A 27,081-nucleotide genomic window follows, 5' to 3' on the forward strand; every position below is an offset into this window, starting at 1 on the left:
CGGAGAAAAACTTAAAGGACTAGATGTATTATAAAGCACTATGATTTATGTACGGAATAGGACGAAGTATTTCCTTTTCTGGGTTTGCGGTATGTTTTTCTTTTATGTATATAAAAACGAGAATAAAAATACATATATAAAAAAATATATCAGAAGCTGAATTAAATAAGTGGCAACACTTATTAAATGTATACTGTAATGGAGGAAAAAGAATTAGAGTAAATAAGCAATTTTGGAATAAATCCCAGGTAAAGGGAGGGTTAGGCCTCCCTAATATAAAGGGATATTATGAGGCCAATCAATTAAGATATGTAATAGAAGGCATGTTATGTACATCAGATCTGGATTAGTTAGAAACAGGAAAAGAAGAAATACATATGAAAATAGGGAATATTTTCTTTAAAGAATTTAGTAGGAAAGAAATTAAAGAAATTGAAAACCCACTTATTAAAAATATTAGAAATATGGAATAAATATAAAAAAGTATTATTGAATGAAAGTTCATTGATAGTACAGTCGACTCTTTTTATATACGGTTATACATGGATTCAAGCATACACGGTTTGAAAATGTTCAAAAAAAGTATAAATTTCAAATATCAAACATTGCCAGGATTCAATAGGATGGAGGTACAGCACTTAAAGCGGTGTCAAACTACGTTATTAATACAGTGCTGATATACCCCTAGATTACGTAAGCTTGGGCTACAACTTCTTTTGCACAGCTGGTCTCAAAGATGCTACAAAATCCCTTTGAATACTGCTGACACAGATGTAAAAGAAGGAAATGGTATTAAAAAAGTCAATGGGAATAGTTTATATTCCAGGGACTGGAATTTGTTCCTTCTTTGGTGACAAGGCTCAAGGCCTTTTCCATTCAGTGCATTCCATTAGCCATCTTATTTGAGTCTTGAGATCTACTTTACTCTCAGTGTGGGAACGGAGAAATAATATTTCTTAATAAAGCACACAAATGTATTTATTGAACTGCATTATGCTCCCTTGTAAATTATAAGTGGGAAGAGGAATGAGGAAAGCTTGGCACTTCTGCCTGAACATTCCTGAAGATTTATTTATGCCCTAAAGCACTGCACCAATTTCTTGGAGATACTGTATTTCCCAGGCTGGAGAGAGAAGGAAAGAAAGAACCTGCCGGAGAAAAGCAATAAGCACACCTAGTTTTCCCCGCTAAATCCTTTGAAACTCTAAACATCACATTCATGTTGCTTTCAGTGATGAGAACCACATCACTTTAAAAAGCTGTAATGGCTAGAAATGAGAATGAGGATGTTAGAGTCACAACAACATGGATGACATTTCTTATCTCCAAAGCAAGGAGCAGAGTGAGTGAAAAACACATTCCTTGCCTGTAAGAGGCCAGTTGACCCAAAGAGGGACACAACCCTCAACTTGGCCCATCAACTCTGCAGACAATTGTTTCATTCCAATCTGGAAGATTTTAAGAATAGTGGTGTGGCATTACTCCAAAGCCCCAATGACTTTTACCATCAGACATGTGTGCATATAACCAGTACTATTCCCCATCCCCTTAGATGTCACTGGGAAAAGTCCCAGAGGGAAATGTTTCATCGTCTCCCAGCACCTGAATGTAGCATTGCAATAGGACTCTGCAGGGAGGGTTTAGAGGGAATAAATAGTTTTTCCCTGCCCCTTCCACAGTACATGTGCTAATTCATCAGCACCCATTTGTTGGATACAGACCTGTCTGTGGATTGGGTAGAATGTTTTATAGCCACCTTGAATTCCATCTCAGGAGAAAGGCAAGATTTAGAAAAACAATTTGGTTTTTAAAAATGCAGTGCAGTTAGCTAGGCTTAGGTTGAGCCATTCCTTACTTAACTACCAGGGTATTTGGTGATGAGACAAGTGGTTGTGGTTTTCAAAGTTGACCACACCAGCTCAGATGCTGTGGACTACTGCAGTGAGCTATTGGTGAACATGTGGAGTACCTGTAAAGTGACCTAGCATGTGCCACTCCTGGGAGATGAGTTATGAGCTACATTTGAAGCTTACACCAGGGTGGGCAAACCTATGAGAGCACTTCACTCATGACCATGGACCCCCCATGGGGACTTGAATGGCTGCACCCACATATTTTCTGTCTTGTACTTTTCCATGGACTGCCCTTGTCCCCTAAGTATCACTTGGGCCAATTTCACCATGCCTTTGAATCTCCCTTGGATTCAAGTTATGCCCAGGAGAGGACTTTTTCAAACCAGGAAGTAAATCAGAAATCAATTTGAAATTAATTAGCTGTTCTTTCAGAGGGAAAGGCCTCCCTTGGGTGAATCCTAAGGGGGAGTATTGCAAAATTAAGTTTAAAAAAACAAACATGTGAGGGGCACCAGGGGCTTTGAAGCCACCCTTGGAGGATTGTGCATAGCCCACCCTAGATCTTATACTTAGAGCAATCTTAAGTACCAACGACATTTTGCCCCTTGTTGTCACTCTTACCAGAGAATCTAGAATCCAAGCTGTGCTTGTATCCTTTTCTTTTAAAGGAGGTAAGGAAAGAACAAAGTGTATTGCAGCTATTGAAAGGGGTACTTGAATGTTTGTAGAAAGCTGGCTTGCTGTCAAAGGACTCACCTCACAAGGAATCAAGAGCAGTTGATGGCTCAGCCAACTGGATGGCACTCTATGCAAGCTATCAAAGCAAATTAACCTACAGTGCAGACATAGTCTATCCGGGGCATGCTATCTAATAAAATGTTCTAATGGAGGAAGGACATTGCTGGATATGCACATGTTCAAGATGCTGGAAATCAAGAAATCCTGCTGCATGAACAGGTTTATCATCACATGTGACAAAGTGGAATAATCCCCCAAGTTGTCCGTGAGATATGAATATTTTCAAGCACAAATAAACAGCTCTTCTTTGCTACAATATGCAGTCTTAGTCATTTTTGTAGCAGTGGTGAGCTATATCCTGTATGGTAGGGAGAGGGAAGAATATATAATTGACTCATAATCTATAAGGCTGATGAAAAGGAAGAAAACTCCCCATATAATTGGTTTATAAATCATCTCAGGAGTGAATAATGATACAAGGACAAGCCATTTATTTTAAGTATTTGATAGTTTATTCACAGGAAACACACCAGTTTAAGCTATATATAAACTCTTCCACTGCCCTTTGCCAGTGCTAGGTGACAACTGCAGGGAGTGATTTATTCCTTCCCTTTCCTCCATAAAACTGGAGGGGGGCATCTTTGGGAGGAAAAACCTATGTCAAATTAATATGCTGGGTGAAATCTTTCCTTGGTTGAAATCCATGGCAAGACTCCCAGGGCTTGTTTGCACAATCATTCATCCCGAGATAACAACCCGTTAGCTTGTTTTATCCTTAGGAATTGTTTACATGATCAAAGCATAAATCCAAGGTTAAACAAGTTAGAGTAAGGCAAAAGAACTCCATGATAATCGGGGGCTGTTTCCTTGATTCTGTTGCAAGGTTAAAGAGGGAGAAATGTGCAGTGTTTAATTAAAATGATAGCCAACATGTGCTATAGATATTTGCATTTCCCAGCATGATTCTCATTGTTGTAATTGCCTGATATGAGAGTGGATATATCAGTGATAATTGATAATGGCATTCAAGTTGTTAACTGATTACTCTTTGTACTCTTCATATAAAAATGAGCAGAAGTATTTGAAAGTGTATTATAAGCAGAAAAGTCAAAGTGGTGAAGTGACAAAGGGTGGGTTTGGATGAAGAAAGACACAGGTTCGAATCCCTTCTCTCAGCTGAACTGTACTTGGTATTATTCATATCATAAGGTATCTGAAAAAATAAAATAGGCAGTGTCTGTGAGCTCTGTAATTCACATGATAATTGTGCATTGTTAGGAATGGGTCAGACTTTCAGTTCAGTTTGGTTTTTTTTAATCAGAATTTACAAAAATGGCAAATTTCTTAACAGTCAGGTAAACAATAACTTGAGGGTTTTTAAAAACTGAATAGGAGAGATGTAAAAAATATTTTTAAAAAGGACTGGTTAGTCTGTCCAAATCTAAGATGTCAAATAAAGTCAATCTCTGCACTGAGCCATGTTTCTGAGTAGCTCCTCGTCTTTAACACATATATGGGAAACCTTTAGAACACAGTCATCTCCATGCTGACAATAGCTATAGCTACTTAATATGGACAGCACAGATAAAAGTTTAAGTATATTTTGAAGAATTTTTCAAAATTTGCAAATTTCCTCATATTTGGGGTGGAAAGAACTTGAGGTTTTAAAAGAATGCAAGAGAAAGCAAAACAAGCACAGGGACGTAGCCGGGGGGGGGGGGGGGCTCTTGGGGTCCGGACCCCCCCTTCCATTAGAAAAATGAATGGTGTGTGCTGCTGCGCTGCCGCACTCAAGCCCCATTACAATGGTGGCACTTAGTCTGGACCCCCCTTCCTAAAATCCTAGCTATGTACCTGACAAGCAGATGACAATATACCCAGGCACAAGAGATAAATGTTAACCCCTCCTGCACACAGACGCTTTGCAGGATGAGAAAAGTTGTATCTCCAACAAGAAGTTTCCTTCCCTTAGAAATGGCCAGCATGCAATCAAGTCCATGATGAGGTATTCTCCTCTTTCATTTTGATAAAAACAAGGGGCTTCAGGGGCAGGGCCAAAAGAACTTGCCCCCACCTACCTGCCCAGCATGGCTTTACATGTGAGTGAAGTCTTGCCAAGCAGGGAAGAAGGAGTGCCCTGGGGCTGCTCCTGCCACATACTGTGGTACATGGCAGGGAGGTGGGGGGAGCACTCAGCCGGATGTCACCCCTCTTCTAGAGTGTCACCCAGTGCGGCCTCCCCCCCCCCCCCCCCCCCCGCCACCACACAGGAGCCTCAGCCCACTAAATTCTACACAGCTACAGCCAAAACACAGTCACCTTAAAGATATATAACACCACAGGGAGCACCAAATACTAAGTGATCAGTACTGGGAGGCAGTACTACTGTACAACTAGACAGACCCTATGATACATTTTAGTGTCTATTCTTGTTGTTTGCCCTCACTTTTTTGAAGGGGGGACTCATGACTGCGTATCACAAGTTTTTCTTCACAAATTTTTTTCACAGTCAGTTTGCCATTGCTTTCCTCTGAGACTGAGATAGCATAGTCATCCATTGGCCTTCAATGGCTCAACAAAGGATTTGAACCCTGGCCTTCCAGAATCACAGTCCAGCAACTATTATACCACATTGGCTATCCTATTTTTTTCAATCATTCTCAGATCATACAGTCAATAGAATAAGATTTCCTATTTTTTTGTTGTTGTTAGCTCCGACTCATGGTGACCCTGTGGATGAGACATCTCCAACAATCTCTGTCTTCCACTGCCTTGTCCAGATCCTACAAGCCTTTGCCCATAACCCCCTGATAGAGTCTATCCATCTAGTTTGTAGTCTTCCTCTCTTTTTTCTACCCTCTACCATTCCTAGCACTATTGTTTTTTCTAGTGATCCATGCCTTCTCATTATGTGGCCAAAGTACAATATTCTCAACTTGATCATCTTAGCTTCCAAGGAGAGCTCTGGCCTGATCTGTTCAAGAACCCATTTGTTTATCTTCTTGGCTGTCCATGGTAACCTAAGTACTCTTCTCCAGCACCACATTTCAAATGAGTTGATTTTTTTTTCTGCCTGTTTCCTTAACTGTCCATCTTTCACATCCATACATGGTAATTGAGAACACAATGGCCTGGACAATTCTGACTGTAGTGCTCAGTTGTATGACTTTGCACTTCAGTATATTTCCCAGTTCTTTCATAACTGCCCTTCCCATTCCTAGTACAGTTGGCCCTTCTTATAGATGGGTTTTTAATACATGGATTCAAGCATCCATGGTTTCAAAATGTTCAAAAAATATAAATTTCAAATATCAAACCTTGATTTTCCATTTTTTATAAGGGACACCATTATTTTATGTCGTTATATTTAATGGGACTTGAGCATCCATGGATTTTGTTACCCACGAGGGATCTTGGAACCAAACCTCAGCGTATAACAAGGGTCCACTGTATTCTTATTTCTTGACTGCAGTCTCCATTCTGGTCAATGTTTGATCCTAAATATAGGAATTCTTTAACTATTTCAATTTCTTTGTTGTCTAGACTGAATTTGTGTATTTCTTCTGTGGTTATTATTTTTTGAATTCTTTATGTTCAGCATCAAACCTGCCTTTGCACTTTCATCTTTGACCTTCTTATTAACTGTTCCAATTCCTAATGTCTTCTACTAATATGGTGACGTCTGCATATCTTAAGTTGTTAATATTGCTTCCTCCTATCTTAACTCCTCCTTTTTCTGATTCTAATTCTGCTTTTCTTACTATGTTTTTAACATATAAGTTAAATTAGTAGGGTGATAGGATGTAGCCTTGCCTGACCCCTTTGCCTATTGGGAACAACTCTGTTTCCCCAAATTCTGTTCTGACGGTGGCCTCCTTTCCTTGATATAGATTCCTCATCAAGACTACAAGATGTAGTGGCAACCTCATGTCTTTGAGTCTATTCCATAGCTTTTCATGATCTATATAATCAAATGCTTTGCTGTAGTCTATGAAACACATGCTGTTTTTTTTAATTCTTTGATGCACTTCCTTAGCCATCATATGTTTGCAATGCGGTTCTTAGTGCCCCTTCCTTTTCTGAATCCTGCTTGCACCTCTGGAATAAAAGTTCCCCATAACAATTAGTACATTTTTCACCAAAGACAATTCTGTATTTACAGTACAGTTCTACAGGCTAAATGTGTATGAAATTCTTAAAAAGAATATTAGTTGATTCTCAGCATACCCATTATACAACTCTCAGCATTGTTTGTCCATAATTGCTGCTGCTTTTAGTATTCAGTAGGAAATGGATGAATAACTGTCAGGCTAAGTTAGGAAGAACACAGCATACATATATCCATTTCATGAATAGAATAATAAGCATACAGAGGCGGGTTATAAACCGCCGCTTTGCGGCGATCTGCCGCCGCCGCTGTTTGCTCTGTGAGGGAGCCGCTGCAGCCAAACTGCGCGGCTCCATTACGGAGCAAAACAGAAGCTCCAAAATGGAGCTTCTTTCTGCGGCGCAGCTATGATGCCGCGAGGCGCTGCTGGCGCACTTGCGACGTCATAGGCGCTGCGACACGTCTGGACGCTATGCGTCCAAGATGTAAACATGGCGGTGGCCATCTGGAACGGCCGCCGCCAAAAAATACGTAGTCACTACGTATTTTTTGGCGGTCTGTAACCCGCCAGAGATTCTATTCCCATTTGAACAAACTAGAAATGAATTTGATGTACAAAAATATCATTATCCAAAATGCCCTCTTCTTGCCAAATTTTACCTCTATTTTAAGGAATTTGCTTGTAATGTTTTTTAATGTAATTTATTGTTTAATCTCTTTTTATGTATTGTTTAAGTTTTTATAAGGGAGGGAGAACTGGGATATGGGGTTGTTTCTTTGTTTTATTGTAATTTTAACTGTATCATGGTTTATCCTTATACTGTTGGAATCCGCTTTGATTCCTTGTGAAAAAAACAAAATATAAATAAATTGTAATATTAAGAGGTAGTTTCCACAGAGTTAAATGGTACTCACTCCTATGTACCTTCAGAGCATAACAAAGCACTCAGTAGTGGCATGATTTCCTAAAGTATGTATATAAGAGAATTTTACTTTTGGAGACTAATATTCTAGTGGGGTGTCTGCCAAAAAGCAATGTTTCCTTTTATTTTCTTAACTTTTATTATTGTATATGTGTCCCAGTCAAGCCAGAGAGACCAGTACATTAAGGCCATTAATAGACAGTACATGAATCCAGACAAAGTCTGAATGCACAACATACTGTTTCATTGTTGAAACTGAACAGATCTCTTCTTGGGCAGTGTCTGAGTGGCAGCAATGGTCAAATCTAACAACTGCAGTTTGATTCAGTTTCTCCCCCCCCCCCCACTGCATATTGTTTGTTTGTTTTGTTGCTCCACATCAACAGCCATTTTTAAAAGTCTACATGAAAATGCATATGCAAGTTAGGCACATGTAGAATAACAGAATCATAGAGTTGGCAGAGACCCCAAGGGCCATCCAGTCCAACTCCCAGCCATGCAGTAATACACAGTCAAAGCACTTCCAACAGATGGCCATCATTATATTGTTAGATCTCTTTTGACAATGGAATAGACTGCCCTGGATGATGGTGGACCCTCCATCTTTGGAGACTGCTAAACAAAGGCTGGATGGGTATCTTTTAGGAATGCTGTAGCTGTATGGTAGTGGGTTGGATTAGATGGCCCTTATGATCCCTTCCAAGGACTAAGATTCTATTATCCTTTTTTTTATAATGTATTGTCTTTGCAAACAATTTTGCCTAATAAGAAATTTTTTACAAGTAGTTTCAGTTTTATATATCATTTTTATTTTATATACATACTTTCCCCTAATATTTGTATTTCTGTACAGTTTTTTTTAATAATTGGAGAATCATAGAATCATAGAGTTGGCAGAGACTCCAAGGGCCATCCAGTCCAACCCCCTGCCATACAGGAAATCACAGTCAAAGCATCCCTGACAGATGACCATCCAGCCTGTGTTTAAAGACCTCTAAGGAAGGAAACTCCACTACACTCTGAGGAAGAGTGTTCCACAGTCGAACAGCCCTTACTGTCAGGAGGTTCCTCCTAATGTTGAGATGGAATCTCCCCTCCTGGAGCTTGCATCAGGTCCTAGTCTCGAGTCCACAAAATTCAGAAGATGCAAATATCAAATTGTAACAACATATTGGTCCAGGTACTGGCTAAGACAACATGAATTAGGTAAATTTGCATTAAAAATCTGAATTACTGGATGGAAGATCATCTGGGAATCCAACGAAAGCCATCCTCAGATTCCATCCCAAATTATATGAATCAGTGATAACAGTTTTATACTGTGTGGTCCCAAAATCGGTTTCCGTCTGCTCAAAACCAAAGCACGACAAATGCATGGCATTTCCCAACACACTGGGAAGTTGAAACCACATTATTAAAACCTAATTTACTGAAGTGAATCCACCATGGCAATTTAGATAGCACAAGAGGTGGCATTTAGAATCCATTCTCAATAACAGCTTTCTTAATATCTCTTCAGAAACAAAGTTCCAATTAAATCCAAAAGGACTGCTTGTAATAACAAATATAAACAAAGGAAGAAAAACACAGAAGCAGCCATTTGTGGAAGGAGATAGCATTTTATCAAAACAGTAAATTGTTCAAAGGGTGTTTCAGCTGTTTTCTCTCAGCTGTTTCCACAGCTTCCAAGGGTGCTTCTAAATGAATACAAAAGAAAATACTCTTTGCAAAAATGATACTTGGGAAATCTCACAGTTGAATAAGACCTACAGGCAAGGGCCTGAATCCATACATCAGTAGAATTTACCTATGTGTTGGCTTACCATTCAGCTATTGATTTAATAGGCCTACTCTAGTTGGGACCAACTAACAAAATTTAAGGAAAGTGATGGATGATACGTTTGCACAATCTTCAACATTTCACAGATGAAAACTGGGCCACATATAGCCATATATTGCAGGGTTAAGATGGCAAAAGTGAGTAATGGGGAAGAACAGGCAAGCTAAGAGAGGCTGTAGTATTTTGCTTTTGCCTTAACCTACTGGGAAGGGCGAGATTCCAACCCTACTTTCTTTTTCTTTCCCCCTACTTAGTTAATAGAGCACAACTACCTTTACACTTTGAATTCAGTTTGCAGCAAATGAACTGAGCTTAGGACAAATGAAGAAATTGAGACACGAGAGAAACTGGGACATCTTAAAAGTAACTGTAAAAGTGAGATGACAGAGGATTAATTGGGACTGTCCTTGCCAAATCAGGACACCTACAGAGTATAATCTTGCAGTCACAAGTCATCAGTTCTATACAAAGTCCTGGGCTGGATAAAGAATGTTTTCTGGAAGCTAGTCTAAGGCTGCACTCCAGTGAACACTTACCTGGAATTGAGTCCAAATGTAATCACAATGCCTGCATCACCACTGCAGAAATAATGCAACTGGACACCACTTTAACTGTGATGGATCAATGCTATGGAATGCTGGAATTTGTAGTTAGGTGCTGCACCAGAGGTCACTGACAAAGAAGACTAAATAAAACTACAAATCCCAAATTCCACAACATGCTATTGAACCATGGCAGTTAAACAGGAGGACTGACTAACAGCTGATGTAAGCTGTAATTAAGATGTAAGTAAGGTAGGATGGGTGGGTGGCTCATGCCAAGAGAGACTGCTTAATTAAGTATGCTTATACTTATGGGCCTTGCTATTACTTTGCAGTTGCAACAGACAATACAACGTGCCCAAGGAAGCCTAGGCAATCTACTGTAGCAATGGAGATCCTGAGATGTTTAAACCTCCAAGTGAGGAGATCCAGCCAGAACAAGTAAAACAGCTGTCAGTTCATCTCCACAAGGATACTCTGTTCATGTTTCAGAAGTACTTTCTCTCTCTGCTTCGTCCCCACAATTCCCTTATCCTCTGCCATGTGTGGCATTCATCACTCTTGGGTCAAAGTATCACCTCAACAAGTGAGAATGGTGACCTCAATACATGGCACAGCTTCAGCTGAAGGAACAGCCTCTGGTACGATTTCTTGTTCATTCAGTCTCATCCTAGCTTTGAGCTACAATCTGTCACAATAGGCACACTTTCTGATTTGATCTTCTCTCTCTCTCTCTCTCTCTCTCTCTCTCCCCCTATCTTTTTCCTCCTCCTCCTCCTCCTCCTCCTCCTCCTGTTCCTCTTTTCATTTTATTTTTCTGCCAGCTTCTTCTTTCAGAGGTGCATCCTTAAGGAAATGCATGTCCTTTATACTTTTCCTTCTGTGTGCATAATGGAAAATTATCTGCATAATTTATCATATATTCCCTTTAGCTAAGCGTGTGTGTTTCCCCCCTTAGAAGCAGTGTGTGTGTGTGTGTACAGACACACACACACACACACACCTTTTAAGGGGGAAAACATGTTGTGCATACAGAGGCAGGAAGACAAATCCTCTCCCTAGCATTCCAGTCCTAAAATGGTAACCACCTGCTGGCTATTTTTATTGTTCTTTTCTGTGCAAACAAGACATTCTCTCTGTTCTCCCTCAGACTCTTTTCCACATTTTCTAGTCTCTTAGTATGTTCATACATCCAATTACATTCCTGAAGATCAATTTAACCTGTGGCTGGAATATAAATGCAACCTAGCATCAGAGCTTGAATTATTTATTTATTTATTTATTTATTTATTTATTTATTTATTTATTGAGTCTAATGGGAGCCAGCATGGTGTAGTGGTTTGAGCATTGAAATATGACTTTGGAAACCAGAGTTTGAATCCCCCACTTGGCCATGGATACCCACAGGGTGACCTTGGAGAAGTCACTCTCGCTCAGTCTCAGAGAAGGCGAATACAAATCCCCTTTGAATAAACCTTGACACACACAAAAGAAAAGAAAAGAAAAGAAAAGAAAGACCTGCAACTTGATTGATATGGGTCACCATAAGTCAGAAACAACTTGAAGGCACACTGCAACAAAAATACTGCTAATGCTTCTTTAACTCATAGGTTTTGGAAATGCCTTGCCATTGCCTCATTTTGGGTGGAAATAATTACACAAATAAACTTGGTATTAAAAAGTGATATGATATTTAGTGATGTGCATGTTCTTTTAAACTACTTACTCATGTCTCAGCATTTCACCCATGGTCTTTGTAAATGGAGCTTTCATGCCCTCAGCTGCTAAAAGACTGAAAGATAACATTTCCCCAACCTGTAATCCAATGGATAGAAAGAAATAACCATGCTTGCAACATTCTGGACCAATTTAAAAAGGGGTTAAAAACACAGCTGTTCCAGCAGGCATAGCCCTGATGCCCCCGAAGTACTCCCCTCTCCCCTCTCAGTGGCACTGTAGTGCTAGCTGGTGCTATTTGTATTGTGTACTTGTGATTTTATTTTGATGTTTTATTGTGTATAATGCTGTTGTTGCATTTTAACATGTTGTTACCTGCCTTGATCACTGGAAAGGCGGGCTACAAATAAAATTATTATTATTATTATTATTATTATTATTATTATTATTATTATTATTTAAAATGTGATATATTGATGTAACCTACAAATGGACTTATATTCAGATACTTGGTCTGCTTTTACTGAAATTTATGACTAATTATTTAGGAGTGTGTTAGATAGAGGTCTGGGGAGGTGACACCTGGAATTTATATATCTTAATTGTTTTGCTTAACCCCCTGAGTTAAGGAAGAGTGTGCTGGATAGAGGACTGGGGAGGAGACACTCGGAAATACATAACTCAATTGTCTTGCCAAACTTTTAAAGTAAAGGAGAAGTGTGGTGGAAGGAGGAGTGGAGAGAGGACATTTGGAATAAGACACTTGATATATATGCAATTAATATTTACATCTTAAAGCGTTCAGAATATAAGAAAACTTAATGAATTTGCTCCTCTTTTATCTCTAATTTCTCTTGATTGTATGTATTGGAATCTTGGGGGATATACCTATATTGAAAGTAAGGGGAATTCAAGACGGAGGTAGAATTGATAAATTGTTAGAGCGATAATATAAGTTGCGAATATTTTGATACTTCTATAGTTTAATAAGTTATAATAGGAGAAGTGGACTTGATGGAACTTGACTTGATTTGATACTATTAATAATATAGAGAGACGGCAAACAGTTTGCCCAGGTGAGTCTTCTATTTGAATTATAGTAAGTTTACTGGCTTCTTTCTGGGTTCTTTTTTTATTTTTTGTTATATATATATATATACACACACACACACACACACACAACTATCCATCATGGCAACAGGTGCAAAGAAAACTATGCAAACCTCAACAAACTCCAGAAGAGGCTCTGATGCAACCTCCTCAAAACCATCCGACCCAACAGCACAACTCTTTATGGAACAATTTAACTTATTTAAGGAAGAAATGAGAAGGGAATTTAAGGAATCTAGGGAAGAAACTAAGGAGGATATACAAAGGGAATTGAACTCTTTTGGAAAGAAACTGGAGAATATAATGAAAGATATCACAGGCCTGCAAATGGAGACTAAGAAATTAGGACCCAAGACAGATGAACTAGAAGAATCTAATAAGGTTCTAAAGGAGAAATGTAAAGTAATGGAAAATAAATTGCTGATACAAGAGGTCCGTCATAGGGAACAAAGTTTGAAACTAAGAGGCGTACCAGAGGAAATAAAGGAAGATCTATATGACAAAGTAAATTTAGCTTTAGCAAATTTCATTGATGTCACAGAAGCTGAAATGGGAACAGTTTTCAGACTGAACTCTGCAGTTGCACATGAAAAGAAGTTACCAGGTGATGTGGTGGTATCTTTTATAGGATCTAAATGGAGAAATGAGGTCCTACAAAAAAGCTACACTTTGCAATTTTCCATAGATGATACAACGGTGAAAATCTTTAAAGACGTGCCTGTGGAAATTCTTAAAAAGTGTCAGGATTATAAATTTCTAACACAAGAACTGATGAAGAGAAATATCCCTTACTCATGGGATAGAATTGAAGGAGTCTCAGTGTTATTTAAGCAAAAGAGATACAGAATCAACTCGGTATATAAGGCAAAAGATTTCCTAAAGAAAATAAGATCAGAGATGGGGAAAGAATCCCAGGAAGAAAGATCAATGTTGACAAGGAAGCAGGAACGCAAATTAAGGGAAGAAGAAGAAGCCCGGAAAAAGGCAGAATTAAATCAACAAGACGAGGAAAAAGGAAACCTATCTGGAGAGGAAATAAGCGAAGAAGGAATATAACATAAATAATACATATAACTTACTAACACGTTAATTATAAATCAAAATGGAACTTAGAGTAGCTTCCTGGAATGTAAAAGGACTTAACTCTAAATTCAAACGCAGCAAAGTCTTCCACTACTTGTCAAAAAAACCCACCTAATATTACTTGTCTGCAAGAAATAAAGATAAAACAAAAAGATTATAAATACCTGAAGAATAACAAATTGGGCCACATGTTTGTCTCCTTAAATGAGAAAAGGAAAAGCGGGGTGGTGTTATACGTTAATAATAAAATAGAGGCAAAAAAAATATTAAAAATGAAGAAGGTCATTTTTTGGGTGTGGAAATTTTTTTTAATTTATATTGATTAAAAAAATTCAGTCTGTACAATCAAATTGTCAAATGTACAATCACAAAATGCATCTTACACCATGTAATTCATCACAATTAAAATAAATAATAACATTAAAGTCATTCTCCCTTGCCTCGTGTTTTGTATTTGGTTTTTTTTTTTTCAGATTTCTATTGTTGTTGTTCTTATCCAAAATTCTTACTCTTCAGAAAAGAAAATATTCAACTATCAGTCAAAGTATTCATTCTTATTATTTCCATTTTATATTATCCAGTGTCTTTTCAAATATTCATCCATTAATTTCCAATTTTTGTTCTCTTCTTCTTTACCTTTTAATAACATTGTCAGCTTATCCATCTCTTTTAGTTCTAAAACTTTCTGAAACCACTCATCAACGTCTGGTACTTTCTCGTTTTTCCAATATTTTGCCAACAGTATCCTGGCAGCGCTTGCCAAATATATCATAATCCTCCAATAGGTTTTCTCTGTTTCCTTTCCCAAAAATGTAGTAATGTTAAGCAAGTACAATTCTGGTGACAAAGGGTATCTGACATTAAGCATTTTTTGTATTACATTATGTATTTTCCCCCAGAATCTTTTGATTTTACTACATCCCCACCACATATGGTAATAAGAGCCTTTTTCCTTCAAACACTTCCAACATCAATCATTATTTGTATTAAACATTTTTGCTATTCTTACCAATGTGAAATACCACCTATTATAAACCTTAATATAATTTTCCTTTAGATCCTGCGATACCATGAATTTACAAGTCTTTCTCCATGAGTTTTCCCAATTTTCCATTGTTATTGCATGTCCAAATTCTTGCACCCATTTTGTCATGCTGTGTGTAACAGTTTCACTTTCCAGTTCACGTACTATGAGCACTTTATATATTTTTGCTATTTTAACTTTTTCTTGTGCCCAGATTGTTTTATCAAATTCATTTTCACCGCATACAAACCCTTCTTTAGTCATATCTTGTTTAAATTTTGATCTTATTTGTAAATATCCAAACCATTGCAATCTTATCCCTTCCTTTTCCAATTCTTCCTTAGATTTTATATCCACCTCTCCCTTCTTATTCTTTTTTAGCAGATCTTTATATCTTATCCATTCTTGGTTTTTGTCCCATCTACTAAAGAAAGCCTCCTGTGTAGAAACCCAGGCTGGTATTTTTTGATAATATATTTTCCTTACACTATTCCAGATTTTTAACAATGGCTTATGGATAGCATGATTTACAAAGTAAATGTTCACTCGATGTTTCTGATACCACATATAAGCATGCCATCCAAACCTTGTGTTGCTTGATTCAATGCTTAACAATTTTAAATTATCTGCCTTAATCCAATCCTGTATCCACATTAATCCACATGCCCAGTAGTACATTTTTAAGTCAGGTAGCCCACAACCTCCTTTTTCAAATTCTTTTTTTTAATATTTGGTTCTTAATTCTCGCCTTTTTACCTTTCTACAAAAATTTATTTATTTCCTTATTCCATTCTATAAATACTTTCTCATTTGTAATGATAGGGAGGTTCTGGTACAAAAACATTAACCTCGGAAGTATATTCATTTTCAAAGTTGCTACTCTTCCTAACCAAGAGATATCCAACTTATCCCATCTCTGTAAATCCTTTGTTATTTGAGACCAGACTTTTTTTATAGTTGTTTTCATATAATTCGATATTCTTATTTGTAATCCAAATACCCAAATATTTTACCTTTTTTACAATTTTAATTCCTGATTTTTCTCTAATTCTTTTTCCTTTTCCCCTTTCATATTTTTCATTATCACCAGTGTTTTCTCTTTATTTATCTTAATTCCAGAAAGCATTCCAAATTCTTTTAACTCCTTTAAAGTAGATTCGATACCTTTCAATGGGTCTTCTAATATTATTACCAAGTCGTCTGCATAAGCCCGGATTTTATATTCATATCCTTTCTCTTTAGTACCCTTTATTTTGTGGAAATTTTACAAGATGTATCTTGTATCTTATAGTGGGTATCTATGCTCCAAATGAGAAACAACACACGTTTTACAAAAAATTAAATGAACAATTGAGACAAGAAGAGTATGAAAACATAATCGCAATAGGGGACTGGAATGCTGTGGTAGATCCTGCTAAAGATAGAAAAGCGGGGGGGGGGGGGGGGAGATGAAAAAAAGCAAAGGAAAACTCCCTACCACTTTTTTTGAGTTACAAGAAGAATGGAAATTACTCGATGTGTGGAGAAAACTCTATCCAGACAATCTGGGGCATACTTTTCTCTCGGAAACATATAAATCTACCTCGAGAATTGATATGTTCCAGATATCAAATAAACTTTCCCCTAAAGTTAAAAACATTGACATTTTGCCTAAATTGATCTCGGATCACAACTTGATTATCATGACTATAGAGGGCCAAAAGAAACAATTTAATTGGAAATTGAATGACTTTCTTTTGAATCATAATAAAACGATTGAAGATGCTAAATTAATGTTGAAGAATTACTTTCAAGAAAACTGTAATGGAGAAGTATTAATGAAAACAGAATGGTACGCATCCAAGGCAGTCATGAGGGGTTTTTTCATTCAAAAAGGAGCTGAGATAAAAAGGAAGTGGAGCCAAGAACTTACAACCATAGAACAGAAAATTAAGGAAATGGAAAAAGAACTTAGTAAAGACCCCACAAATGACAAACTTGTTAAACAACTAAAATTCTGGAAGAAGCAATTGAACAAGGAAATCACGAAACAAGTAGCTAGGAAAATCAAATCGTTGAAACAGAAACATTTCAAATTTGTGAATAAAAATGGGAAATGGTTATCAAATAGATTGAGGCAGCAGAAGGAAAAAAACACGATCACTGAGATTAAAGTTAAGGGGAAGACGGTTAGGACCCAAGAAGGTATAATGGACGCTTTTAAAGATTATTATGTGGATTTGTATAAAGAAGAAGAAGTTTCATTACAAGAAATAAAAAGGTATCTAGATAAACAAGAAATAGTAGAAATCTCACAAAACCAGCAAATGATCTTGAATGCGGCCTTTTCTATGGAAGAAGTGGAAGAAGCCATAAATGATTTAAAACCTAACAAAGCTCCAGGTCCAGACGGGTTCTCAGCAAACTATTATAAAATACTCAGAGAAGAACTTAAAATTCCATTGTTAAATACTCTAAACGATATTAGGAACCATGATTTACCAGAAACTTGGAAAACTGCAAATATTGTATTAATACCAAAAGAACTTAAGGATAAATCTGAGATGGCAAATTATAGACCCATATCTCTTTTGAATACCGATTATAAATTTTAACATCAATTTTGGCAAAAAGATTCAAAAAAGTCTTGGAAGAATATATCAACTCTGACCAGAATGGATTTCTACCCGCTAGATATCTAAAAGAAAATATGAGAACAATAATCAACATCTTGGAATATTATGAAATAAATAATGGAGAAAAATTGGCCTTAATATTTGCGGACACGGAAAAGGCCTTCGACAAAGTAAATTGGAATTTTATGAAGGAAGTACTTCAAAGAATGAAAGTGGGGACAAATTTTCTAAACTGCATCGGAAGAATTTATACGGACCAAAAAGCACAACTGATAATTAATGGGAAGGGAACCAAAACATTTATTATATTTAAAGGAACACGGCAAGGATGCTCTTTGTCGCCACTACTTTTTATAACAATCATGGAAATTCTGGCTAATAATATCAGAACTAATAAGGAAATTATAGAAACCAAAGTGAAAGGGAAAGAATATAAAGTCAAGATATTTGTGGACGATTTAGTTGTGATATTAGATGATCCTATTGGCCAAATAGATAACTTGTTCAAAAGCTTTGAAGAATTCGGGAAAATGGCAGGGTTTAAAATAAATAAAAACAAGACTGCGAGTTTGACCAAAAACCTTTAAAAAAGGAAGAGCAAGGAATTGAGAGGATATCAAACTGTATGGTGAAAAAGAAAATAAGATACTTGGGTATATGGTTAACCAATAAAAATGCTGATCTCTTTGAAAATAACTATAAAAAACTTTGGATGGAAATTAAGGAAGATTTTTAAAAATGGTCCAAATTGCACATATCCTTAACAGGAAGAATCGAAGCCATAAAAATGATGGTACTGTCTAAAATAAACTTCCTATTTCAGATGATTCCAATTTACATCAAAGGGAAGACATTTAAATTATGGCACAGAGATATTAAAAATTTCATATGGGGAAATAAGAAAGCACGAATCAAATGGAAGGTAATGACAAATCAAAAAAAGGATGGAGGAGGAGGAGTACCAAACCTGGAGCTGTATTACCAAGCAAATGTTTTAAACTGGATGGCAGATTGGGTAAAGCTTGAAAACCAAAATGTGTTAAAATTAGAGGGGTTTAACAATAGATTCAGCTGGCACGCGTACGTGTGTTATGAGAAAGCTAAAGTCCATAAAGAATTTCTGCAATATGAAATCAGAAAGGTTTTATTAACAACGTGGGAGAAAATTAAAAAGAAGATTTACAGAAAAATACCCCTATGGACATCAACTCAAGAAGCTTTTTTTGGAAGATGGGAATCAACAGACGAATGGTTAAAATATGGAGATTTATTATTAAAAAATAAAGATGGTACCCACCAGATGAGAACAATGGAAGAACTAACTCAAGTAGATATCAAGATGAGCTGGTTTTTTTATACACAACTAAAAGAACGTTATAAAATGGACCTAAAACTGGATGGATTTGAAGATGATACAGAGGAATTTGACAAAATAGTGCTTGGAGATGAGCAAAAGAGAGTATCTAAATTATACAAATTTCTATTAAAAATCGATCAGGAGCAAGAAGTAGTTTCAGATGCAATGATTAAGTGGGCTACTGATTGTGGGCATACTATTGAACGAGAAAGTTGGGAACATGCCAGAAAAAAAACCAAGGAGTTCACACACTCGCAAAGCTTGAGGGAAAACCATTGGAAGATGGAGAACCGCTGGCATCTAACTCCCAGCGGACTAGCGCTGATCGATAACAAAAAATCTAACAAATGCTGGAAATGTAACTCGGCAAGAGGAACCTGTTTCCACGTGTGGTGGCGCTGCCCCAAACTGAAAACCTATTGGAAAAAAATTCATACAACAATTGAAAACATACTAAATATAAAATTCGAACTCAAACCGGAAATATACCTATTAAACATGACAAATAAGTTATCAGCAGAAGTAGAAAAGACACATGGAAAAATAATGTTATACATGGTAACTACTGCTAGATTACTATTAGCACAATTTTGGAAAGAGAATAGTTTTCCAAATATAGACCTATGGCTTCAAAAGCTTATGGACATGGTTGAGATGGATAAGCTCACAGCATATCTAAAACTTAAAAACATAGATAAGATAGAGAAAGATTGGGACCCAGTAATACAATTCTGTAAATCGAGATGGTTAAGCGAAGGGGTTATTTCAAGAAAACTGTATGATGTTGAATTTTTGTAAATATATAAACAATAGTTAAGGTCATAGATCCCAGATGGACAAAGGGGGGGGGGGGGGATGAAAATCATAGATGTTAATGAAAATCCGACAAGAAGTGTGGGCTAATCACAATTGAGAAATACGGACTAAGGAAGTAATGAAACTATGATGTTGGAAATGGATTATATCTGATATGTAATATATAATTCTAATGAATCATGTGAATGATGAGATTTTTTAATACAATAATAAAAATATAATAATAATAAAAAAGAAACGTCAGGAATAAACTCTTCTAGAACATGGCCACATAGCCTGACAAACCCACAAAAAACTATAGAATCCGTCCATGAAGGCCTTCGACTTCACAGTGGATGAGTGACTTTTTGACCTCACCTGACTAGCTCAGTTATCTCTCCCTTCCCTGCTGCCCCACACCAATGTTTCAATTTCAAAAGGATCTTAAGATTTTGGAGAAGTATTTGCATCACTTTCCTTAGTCATTGCAATGAGGTATGATAACCTTCTCCTTCCCACAGATTCTATAGGCATTCCACCATCCAACCCTACATATTTTGTATTGCTGGAACATTATTCGTCTCACATAGCTTGCTCTTTGGATTTTTTACTATCCTCTCATTTCTCATCCCAAATTGTATCAAGTCTGTAGCATTTTAATGGCATTCCTCAGAAATATGTCTATGTGTCAAGAGCCAATCCTGAGTTCAATTATGTCAAGATAAAATAACAACAGAGGTCATCATCCATTCATCTGTGGTGAACAAACTCTTCCATTTCTGCATAGTGAGACATGATGTGAAAGCAGAAGTGTTCCCAGAGCCTCAATTAATCAGATTAGATGTTATTAAAGAAATAAAACTGTAAGGAATCATGACACACGGGTGCACTTGCCATAGAACAGACTAGGCTGTGAGTAACTTGTTTATCAAGTTAAGTTGTAAAACACAGGAACTGTGCTTCTTTAGAGAAAATATAAGTGGCCCTTATTCCTGCTGACACTTATGGTTTTCCAGGTCTGAGAATTGTGGGGATATATTTTCATCTCTTTGGAAGTCTCTGTGGCTTTCAGTTTCCTTTGAAGTGGAGCAAATATATAATGGAGAATAAGGTGGTAGATGTTTGTGCAAGCAGTGGGAGCTAGTGGTTTCTACAGGTGCAGTCACACAACAGAATTAAAGGAGTTGGACAGCCCTTTCACTGCCATGATTCTACCCTGTGAACTCCTAGGATTTGTTGTTTGATGAGGCACGTGAGCTCTTTGACAGACTGAATACCTCACCAAACTACAAATCCCAAGATTCCACAAGATGGTGCCATGGCCTTTAAAGTGGTAACAGACTGCTTTGGTTTTGCTGTGTGGATACATCCCAAACCAGTGAATCCAGTTTTAATCTGAATTTCAAAGTAGCTGTACAAAGACTTTATCACACCAGCCTGCTGTCCCACCACATTCATGCTCATTTAAGAATGGAAGCATACCAGTTTGGCATCGTTTCTTATCACACTTTTCCCCACAATAATGCTTTGGTGATCCATGGTTGTGTGATCTGTTTTCCTCACTGCCAAACACCAAATTCTGGGAGGAAGAGTGAGGACGAGTGAGCACAGCTGCCAACTTCCAACTGCTGGCTGCTGTGTAATTGTGCTCACAGCCAGGGGTGTCATGGGCAGGGCACACCAGGTGACACCCTAAGAGTAGGGGACACCACTTCTTCCCAAACATCTGCCTTTTGGCAAGAATGGGCTGTGTAACAGTAGTACAAAATTATATACTAGGGCCTGTTACAATATATATATACTAGGGCCCATTACAAAAATATATACTAGGGCCCCTTCCGGATGCCCCTAACCTAATACGGATTGAGTCCGTACAAAATGGCGGCGCCTGTTCCACAAGGGGGCTGCCATCTTTACGTAGCGGGTGCGCTGTGTCCGCACGTTGCGCAGTGCATATGACGTTGCGGGTGCGCCATTATATACATTGTTTGTAACCCTTTTAAACAAACATAGATAAAATTTATTTATAGTACCCTTTGTTTTTGGTCTTTTCAAATACATTGTTTCAACACTGCTGTTAAAATATGCTTTTTAGCCTAGGGTTGCCATAATTGTCCACTATTACCAGGGACAAAATGCAGGACAAATTTGAGACCAAACTGTAGGACAACTGCAGGACAAAACTCAGCCCAAAATGTAGGACATTTAAGGTCCTCCATTTTTCTAAAATGTCCTACATTTTGGGCTGAGTTTTGTACTGCAGTTTTCCTACAGTTTGGCCTCAAATTTGTTCCACATTTTGTCCCTGGTAATAGTATCGTGGAACAGTCTGTTAAACTTCAGACAAAAACCAAGAACAGATTCTCAACCTCAGATTGAAACTATCAGTTGCTACTCACTACATGGACAAGCAGTCCTTTCCCCCAGCCCTGCTGCTGCCTAGGTTTCATAGGGGTTGTACAGACTGGCATTTAAATGCTGCCTCTTTTTGCTGCACAGCGTTACTGCAGCAACCAAATGGAGAGGTAACGCTGCACAGCAAAAAAGGAGCTGCCTAGAGCGGGTCCCTTTTTGCACCATTATAAGGGCTGCAGCGCAGCCTTATGTGGTGCTTTCTGTACAAGACATGTGGGTGCTCAGACACCCAGACATCATCTACACACCCCATGTGTGGGTGGTGCTGCTGAATAGTGGCACTGCTGGCATGTAATAGGGCTCGGGACCATGTGGTTGGTGTGTGGTCCCGAACTATACTATCACTGCCAGGACATCACATCCTGGATGTATGTATCGGGCCATAGAGAGCAATGAATACCTTGCTACTTTCATAGAGTTGGATATTATTTAAATGATATGGTCTACCTCAAAGCAGAACTGTGATCCAGTCCCATGCAGTTCTTGTTATGTGTCTTCAGGTCAACTGCCACTTATGATAGGATTTTCTTGGTAAAATTTATGCACAAATAGTTTGCTATTGCCTTTTTAGCTGAGAGGGTATGGCTTGCCCAAGTTCACCCATCCCTGTGGATGAGCAGGGATTTGAACCCTGGTCCTACATAATCTTATTACAACACTCAGATCACTATACTACTCTTTATACAAACATTTTTTGTATTTCCTCCAATATTCTAATTATGTGGTGCATCTGTAAATGTCTGATTCATGATTCATACATTCCTTTCAGTCCAGGAGAATAAAGAACCAGTATACAAGAGAAATAAGTAGTCATTTTGCATTTTTCTTATGAAGTACAGGCTACAGATAGCACAAAACCTATGCAACCTGGTCTGATTTGGTATAATGTTATTTTAAAGGGAACAACAAAGAAATTACTAAATAACTGCTTTTATACAATCAAAATAGAACCTAGAAATCCATGGTGTGTGATAAGAAGATCAAGCAGAATGAAATGGACTCTCAGAGGCAGTCAATAAATCATGCTGTGAAACCTGCAATTCTTCTATATAATCTACCAGTCTTTTTTGTTGTTAATTAGGGGCTTACATATCATTGATCAGCAGGAACACTACCCTAAATATTAATACTTACAAAATTTCTTCAACAACTTCACAAAGCAGCTGATTTCATAGGAATGGGAAATGACTAGTTCAGGCTAGCAGGTTGGATCAGCAGGTTGGAATTCTGTTGGAATTCATTCCCATTTAATAATAATAATAATAAATTATTTCTATCCCACCTCTTCAACATGATCTAGGAAGCTTACATCAATAAAAATCATATAATATAATAAAATAAATCCCACTATCCCCTCCCTCCTTAAAACAAATCAACATAACAATGACTATAATAAAATACAGTTAAAATCATTAAAAATCACAAGAACAGGATATCATGTGATAGTCATTAGAATAGTCCATATCAGTGGGGTGACTGAGTCAGTCATTCAGGGAAAGCCTAAATGCATGGGGTGCATTATATGGAAGAAGGTGATCCCGCAAGTAGACTGGACCCAAGCCATGAAAGGCTTTAAAGGTCATCACCAACACCTTGTACTGTGCCCAGAAATTAATAGGCAGCCAGATCTTAAAATAAGTGTTACATGGTCACCTCTAGATTTCCAGGTGACTAATCTAGCTGCCATATTTTGGACTAATTGAAGTTTCCAAACTTGGCAAAAGGGCAGCCCCATGTACAGCGCATTACAGAAGTCAAGTCGTGAGGTTACCAGTGCATGTACCACAGGTTTCACTTCCCCTGGCTCCAGGAAGTGTTGCAGCTGGTGTACAAACACTCCTGGCCATCTATCTGGGTAGATATCTGAAGCAACAAATCCAGGAGCACTCCCAAGCTGCAAAGACAATCCTTTAGGGGAAGTGTGAGCCCGTCTAGGACTGGTTGACATATTTCCATACCGAATTAGGAGTCCCAGCAATGAGTACCTCTATCTTGTCTGGATTCAGTTTCAGTCTGTTTTCCCTTATCCAGTCCATTACCACCTTAAGACTTTCATTCATAGGAGATATGTCATCCTTAGTCAGAGCTGTAGTCTGAGGCATGGAGAGATATATTTGGGTGGCATCAGCGTACTGATAACACCCTGCCCCATGTCTCCAGATGATCTCCCCCAGAAGCTTAATGTATATATTAAATAGCATTGGGGACAGAATGGCACCTTGAGGGATACCATCTGGAATCTGCCCAAGAGGTAAGATCAGAACCACTGCAATGCAGTGCCCCTGACTCCCAGTTCTCTCAAGTATTCCAGAAGGATACCATGGTTGATGACTTTGGCGGGATACAGACCGCCCAAAAAGGGCGGACTATCTGTGCCTTGTTTTGCTGCATGAAGGAGCCGCAGCAGACAAACAGCGCGGCTACCTCGCGCAGCAAAAAGAACCCTTAAAAAGCAGGTTCTTCTTGCAGCATATTTGTGACTCCGCAGTGCGCCAATGGCGAACTTGTGGCATCACAATGATGCCAGGACGTGCGGATACTAAGCATCCGTCACGTCAAAATGGCGGCACCCATGTGTACAGGGCACCGCCATTTTGACGCCCCATCATGTGCTGGGGTGAGCCCAGTATGGGTAGGGTTGCCATAATTGTCCACTTTTACCAGGGACAAAATGTGGAACAAATTCAAGACCAAACTGTAGGACAACTGCAGGACAAAACTCAGCCCAAAATGTAGGACATTGAAGAAAAATGGTGGACCTTAAATGTCCTACATTTTGAGCTGAGTTTTGTCCTGCAGTTGCCCTACAGTTTGGTCTTGAATTTGTCCTACATTTTGTCCCTGGTAAAAGTGGACAATTATGGCAGCCCTAAGTATGGGCGGTGCACCCTTGGCCAACCCCTAGCATGTGATGGGGGTGGACTTCAGGCCCATCTGGAGAGGGCCTTTGAAATTTACTGCAAAAAACTCTCTCTTATAACAGCATTCCTCTATTTGATTTTCTAACTTTGCACAGAGATGAACCTAAATCCAACTATCAGTTCCAGTTAGAGTAGGCCATTGTATCAGTATGATTTACATAAGTGTTGACTTATGTAAGAATTGATTCAGTAGTTTTATCACTTGTTGGGACTATTGTTTGTATTTAGTAGGAATTTTGCAGCCTTTCAGATGTTGTTGAATTGCATTTCTCAGAAGCTCTAGTCTCCTAGCTAAAGATGAGGAATTCTGGGAGCTGCAATCCAACAACACCTGGAGGCCATGTGATTCCTACAACTGATTCATTCAGTGTGAAATAAGTCTGGGTTGTACTTTTGTCAAAATGAAGAGCATAGTTACTCTTGTGTTTATCTCTCTCTCTGTCTTCTCTATGCAATTTGCTCACCTATGCAATATATTCCTGCAGCTGTTAAATGTTCTGACAGCCAGAGGTAATTATTACAGCATATTGTGAAGTAAATCAGTATTAAAACCAAACTCTTTCCTTTAAAAGAAAAATTTTAAGCAATTATAAAGAGCAACAACAATTTTAAAAGAAACATAAATATGCCATTTGGAAACTGATGATGAAATAAACAACCTAAAGTATAGTACAGTTTCAGATTGGTGCTATTCTTTAAGTCTGTCTTTGTGCAGTTTTCCATTGTTATTGTTGCCCTTTTTCTGGAGAGAAAAACAGAGTTGCTTCCAAATTGGCAGCATTCTTTTATGCTGTTGCTGTGTGCCTTTAAGTCATTTCTGACTTATGATGACCTAAGTCAAGCCTATCATGGAGCTTTATTCAGAAGGGTTTGTTTTTGCCTTGCTCAAGACCATTCCTAGCTGGAACAGCCAAAGACAAGGAGGACAAGCTAATCAGTATCCTCTGCCAGAGGCAGGATCTGAAAAAGAGAATCAGCTACTGGGATTCTTTGGCCAAAATCCCAGATTCTGGAGGTATGAAAAGGTGGTTTCATCTAAAAGGAGCAAAACCTAGTCTTGGGCAATGATTTCAGCAAGTGAGGAGAAAATCTTAGTGATTTCACCAAGAAACTTCCAGACAGTCTTAGCTCTTGACTTGAGATAGACTCCACCCCAGAACAGCAACCTTTGAATTTGGAATTCTTTTTAAATCATCTCAAGAGTAAAGATATCATGACATCTGTAAGTTCTCTAAAACAAAAGAACATCTTACAAACTTTTTACAAATGTCCTGAAATGTATTACTGGGTACTTGTTTAACAAAACATTGGCGGGATACAGACTGCCCAAAAGGGCGGTCTGCCAACGCCCTAGTTTGCTGCATGAGGGAGCTTCAGCGGACAAACTGCACAGCTCCCTCGTGCAACAAAAAGAAGCCGCAAAAAGTGGCTTCTTTCTGTGGCACCAATGGCGCACTTGCGGCATCATGAAGGCGCCGAGACGTGCAGACGCTAGGCATCTGTCACATCAAAATGGCAGCTCCCTTGTGTATAGGGTGCCACCATTTTTACACCCTCGTCACGTGCGAGGGGCGTTTGAAAGTGCTGCCCCTCTCACGTGACGGGGGTGCCTCATAGCGCCTGTTTAAATTGGGCCGTAGTGATTATCATGAGGGTCGAATTCATAGCCATGCTAGTCTGGAATATTATTACGCAAAGGGATTTTGTAGCACCTTTGAGACTAACTGTGTGGAAAAAAGTTGTCCCATAAGCTTTCTGAGAAAGCAACTATCATACAACACTGTCATAGCACTATTATTCCACTTTAACTGCTATGGCTGCCTCCTGTAAAATTTTAGGGATTGTAGTTTAGTGAGACTTAAGTGCTCTCTGGCTGAGGTTTCTAAATATCCCTCCCTAAATTACAAATCGCAGGATGCTAAAGAAGGTGGCAACAGCAATTAAAGTGGAATATTGGCACCATAACTGTGTAATGTGATATTGTCCCTAATCTACAAAAGCTTATGCTATGAGTACCCAGATTCTTGGGGGCAAATTAGCTTACAGTTGTAACCTGCTTAGACGCTGCTTTGGCAGTATG

Source organism: Sceloporus occidentalis, unplaced genomic scaffold (genome assembly GCF_023333645.1).
Source record: "Sceloporus occidentalis isolate IW3139 unplaced genomic scaffold, rSceOcc1.0.p SCAF_1, whole genome shotgun sequence".
Classification (NCBI taxonomy): Eukaryota; Metazoa; Chordata; class Lepidosauria; order Squamata; family Phrynosomatidae; genus Sceloporus; species Sceloporus occidentalis.